This window comes from Cupressus sempervirens, chromosome 10 (genome assembly GCF_028749045.1).
Source record: "Cupressus sempervirens isolate cs-2001-9-10 chromosome 10, ASM2874904v1, whole genome shotgun sequence".
NCBI classification, from domain to species: Eukaryota; Viridiplantae; Streptophyta; class Pinopsida; order Cupressales; family Cupressaceae; genus Cupressus; species Cupressus sempervirens.
Genome location: NC_143127.1, coordinates 737,540,898 through 737,546,418, shown reverse-complemented (window position 1 = coordinate 737,546,418; position 5,521 = coordinate 737,540,898).

Sequence of the window (5,521 nt, the reverse complement as noted above, 5' to 3'; positions counted from 1 at the left end):
AAGACTTATCAATATTGTATGTGGATGAACTAATGGGTTCTTTGTTATCTCACGAGTCTAGAATAAATAGAAATAAAAATTCATCTTTTGAAAATGCTTAAAAGCTCAAACTTCATCAAAAGGAAGAGGAAGATCAAATTTCAGAGGAAGAGGAAGAGGAAAAGTTGGACAAGTGAATATAGATCAAGGAGGAAGGACAAATCAATCTAATCAAAGTTTCAATAATAGAAGGCATGGTAGAAACCAATAGTCATCAAGGTTTGATAAATCCAATATCCAATGTGAGTATTTTAAGAGGTATGATCATTTGGCTAATTTGAATGTAGGAAGAAAGAAAAAACAAATCTAGAAAATCCTAGTGCAAACTATTTAGATGCATTTGATAATAATTTAGGCAGTTTGTTTACAACATGCAATGTGACACAGGAAAGTTCTAATGATGTATGGTTTTTAGATAGCGGTTGTAGTAACCACATGACTAGAAATAGAGAATTATTTTTTAAATTGGAAAGATTCTGTGAAATCTGAAATAAAATTAGGAAATGAGAGTATAGTGCTTGTAATGGGGAAAGGTTTTATCCATGTATTGGCCATAAATGGAAAAAAATAATTTATTATTGATGTTCACTATGTACATTAACACATAATCTAATGAGTTTTGGTCAATTAGCTAAAAGAGGTATATTGTTATTTTTAAGGATAATGCATCCACAATCTTGGATGAAAATTCTAGAGATAGGTTGATTACTAAAGTTAAGATGAGCATAAATAAGATGTCTCCTCCTCAAATATCATATATTTAGGGAATGATGGAAGCCCTAGAATAGACATGATTATGGCATTTGAGTTACATATATCTTCACCTTGATGGCTTGAATTTATTGTAAAATAATAATATGGTATGAGGTTTTCCAACTATTGCATTGCCTTCTAATTCTTGTGAAAGTTGTATAATGGAAAAACAATATAGATAAAGTTTTCTAGTAGAAATTTCAATTAGAACAAGATATATTTTGTAGTTGGTTTATACTGACATATGTGGTCCTATGAAAACTCCATCATTGAGAGAAAGTTTGTATTTTTTGGCATTCATTGGTGATTTCAGCAAGAAGACTTGGTTCTATTTTTTGAAGGAGAAATTTTATGCTTTCAATACTTTTAAGGAGTTAAAATCAATGGTGGAAAAACAAAGTGGATTATTCATTAAGGTGCTTATATTTGATAGAAGTAGAGAAGATAGTTCCAATGAATTCTTGTATTTTTGCAGATATCATGGGATTAAGACAAAATTTACAACCAAATACACACCACACAAAAATCATGTAGAAGAAGTAAAAATAGAACCATAATGGACATGGAAAGGAGTATGTTGAAGGAAAATAATTTATCTAATGAATTTTGAGCTGAAATTGTTGCGTGTGCAATTTATATCCTAAATAGAAGTCCTAAGAAGAGTGTGAAAGACAGAATCCCACAACAAGCATGGATGGTATGAAACAAATATGTATCTCATTTTAGAATTTTTGGTTGTGTTGCATATGTTTTTGTTCCATCTAAATTAAGAAGAAAATTGGATGATAGGCGCGAAAAATATATTTCCATTAGTTATAGTGAGGATTCAAAGGCTTACATATTATATAACATTGTTTCAAAGAAGATGATCACAAGCAAGGATGTCATATTTAAGGAGGAATAAGTATGGGATGGAAATGTAAACAATATAATCACATTTGGAGCACCAATACCTAATGAAGAAGAGCATGAAGAGAAATTGGGTCAGCCTAATCAAGTAAGAACAAGAAGTCCACAAAAAAATCATGTACAAGGTCAGCCATAAAATCATGAAAATCAACACAGTACAAGTGTAAGTAATACACCTTCCTCAACAAAAGCTAAAAATATGAGAAGTTTGAAAGATATTTATGATCAAGGAGATGAGATTGTGGAGTTTTGTTTAAATTTTTCATTTTTCTCTTGTGATCCATTGTGCTTTGAAGAAGCAGTTAAGGAGGAACATTGGATCAAAGTCATGGATGAAGAAATTGATTCCATTGAAAGAAATGATACATGCAAGCTTGTAGATCTACCTAGAGGTAAGAATTACATTGGATTTAAATGGATTTTTTAAACCAAGTTTAATGCACAAGGTGAAGTTGAAAGGTATAAAGCTAGATTAGTAGCAAAAACAAATTGCAACAATATGGTGTAGATTATAATGAAACATTTTCTCCAATTGCTTGATTTGATACAATTAGAATGGTGTTATCTGTAGTTGCACATAATGGTTGGAAAGTTTTTCAAATGGATGTGAAATCATCTTGTTTGAATGGTGTTCTTGAGGAAGAAGTTTATATTCATCAACCTCCTGGCTATGAGGTACACATGCATGAAATTAAAGTATGCATATTTTAAAAAGATCTTTATGGTTTGAAACAAGCCCCTAGGGCTTGGTATAATAGAATTGATTCATACATGGTAATCAATGTTTTCTACAGGATTCTTAATGAGGCCACTCTATATACAAATAATAACAAAGAAGGTCATATTTTGATTGTATTCTTATATGTTGATGATTTCATTTTCCCTAGAAATTTATTTGCAGATATTTTTAAGAAATCAATGATGGAATAATTTTAAATGATTCATTTGGGCTTGATGAGATATTTCTTGGGTATTGAAGTTGTTCAATTTGATAAAGGGATTTTCATTTGTCAAACAAAGTATGCCAAGGATATATTAAGAAGATTCAATATGATGAATTGTAATCCAACACCAATTCCAGTTGTAACAAGACCTAAGCTTAGCAAAAATTATTTTGGGTCATATGCCAATTCAACTTTATTCAATAAACTTGTTGCGAGTGTGATGTATCTCATAGCTAAAAGATCTCATATTGTATATGGAGTTAGTTTGAGACCAAGATTCATGGAGTGAGCAAAAGACTCACATTGACAAGTTGGAAAAAGGACACTCATATATGTTGTAGGAACAAAAGATTGTGGAATTTAATATTCCAAAAGTAATGATTTTTCTTTGATTGGTTATTCTAATAGTGATTTTTCTAGTAATCTTGATGATAAAAGGAGCACTTCTAGATATAGCTTTCATTGTAGTACCAGTGCAATCTCTTGGGCATCAAAGAAGAAATTGATGGTAATGATTTCATTATCTGAAGTAGAATATGTAGTAGTCACATTAGCAACATGTCAAGCAATTTGGATGAGAAGGATATTGAAGGATCTACTACAAGCATAGGAGGAGTGAACACAAATTTTCTATGACAATAAATCAGCAATTGTACTTTCAAAGAACCTTATTTTTCATAAAAGGAGAAAGCACATTGATGAGAGATTTCATTTCACTAGAGAATTGGTTAACGATGGAGAAATCCATCTTGAGTATTGGAGATCTGAAGACCAATTAGCTGATATTTTTAGAAAAGCATTGCCTAAAGAAATCTTTGAATATTTGAGAGAAGATCTGGAAGTAATTGGAGCTAAATAAATTAAGGAGGAAATAAAAAATATAATTTCTTTATGTATCCACTTTTAACTGATAATTCACCTTTGGTGAATCCAAAGATTTCACATGCATAATAAATATTCACTAGTTTAATATTAGGAATTCTAGATGCATTTTCTTTATATGAAACAAGGAATGTTATTAAATGGGAACTCCAAGTTTATTCCTTATGCAACAATTATAAATAACTATTTTGTTTTACTTTCATTGAATAAATTCCTTATAAGATAGTGGTTCTCCTAGCTTGATTGATTCGTGTGATATTTGACAATAAAGAATTGATGTTTACATGAAATTAACTAATTTAATCTATCATCATCAATGATGAGAACTCTCTTATAACATAATGACAATGTAACATATTTTTTGATATAATGAAAATAAAAAATCTAATTTTTTCCAATTCCACTGTAGTAGAATAGTCTATAGTTTTAATTTGATTATCAATGTTAATCAATTTTTGTTCATTTTTTATGTTTATTCTACTAACAATCTTGATAAGGTTAATTTCTAAAGAGAATGTCTCAATTTATCCAATCCATTACAAGTTTCATATATGCTTAAGATACTACTATTTTAGGAGACATTAAGTTGGAAAATGAATTATCAATTGAATTTCCTTAGATATAAGATAAATTAACAAATATCATGGTAGGAAAAATATGCCAAAGCATTAGAGGATTTGTTTAAAAAAATATCAGTCATGAATTTTATTAAGATGCACCCAAGGAAAGAACCACGTATAGCCACAAATTTATCTAACAATTATAATAGAAAAACCTTTTAAAAAATTATATTTTTTAAAGGCTTGGGGCACCTTCTTAAGAATTTTTTTAGTAATATTGGAGACAAGATTATAAGATTTGTTTTGGGTAAGTGTTGAACGAGGTTAATTCTATATTCTATTGAGTTGCTTTGAAACTTGTTGTTTAGCTATAACACCATGTCCCCATGTTGTGGCTTAAATCAATTTTTTTTAAGCAATAAACTATTTCCATGCAAAATAAAAATTGTAGCAAAAGAAAAATCTAGAATCTTTTCCTACTTTGTTGGAGCAACTATTTTTCAGCAAATGAAAATAACCTTGTGTTCCCATGCGGCTACTTAAGGTTGTTTTGTGCTTAAATTTAAGCAATTTTGTGTTCCCATGGACATTTTAAATTGTCTAATAAGCTAGAGGAAAAGAGGAGGGGTTGAAAATAAGCAGTGGCTGCTTATTGCTGAAAATGATTTTATTTCTAATTTTTTTGCTCTGTGAAACTATTATTCAATTAATTAATTCAAACTTCAAATTCCTACTTAAAAACAAGGATGCATAGCATCTAGTACTTGTCGTTATAGATTATGATTTGATGTTATCAGTGCTATGGTATTTGACTTGGAAGTGAATATATAGAATACTTATGCAAGGTCTAGAATGCTAAATTTTGAGAAGTTATAGTTTTTCATTTGCAACAAATGAACAAGAGGTTTTAATAAATCTTCTCAATGCTAATAAAATAGTCATAGATTCTATGAACATGAATGTAAATTAAATCTTAAACTTTTTTATTTGAAAAAATTATAAGAACAAAATCTACATTAATAAATTGAAAAAAAAATGAATGTCAAAAATATATAATAGAATTATAAGAAAATTTACTTGTAAAGAACTGAAGTTAAGATTTTCAAATATCATATACAAATAAAACAAAATAAAAAATCAAAGAAAAATAAAGTCACAAATCTTAACAATAAAAGATTTAATTAGTCAACTTTTACAACTATTACCAATGACTTTTTTTTAGATTTATTTTCTTTAAAGTACATCAAAAATTATGTTCCCAATGAATTTAAGATCATGTTAATTTTTATTGGATTCTTCTATCTCTTAAATTAAGATAGGTGTTCTATTATTGTTCTATTTTATACTATATAATGACAATAAAAGATTTATTTCTATTATATACATGTGCTTCTTATTCTATTAACAAGTAGACATAAATATTTCTTTAGTATA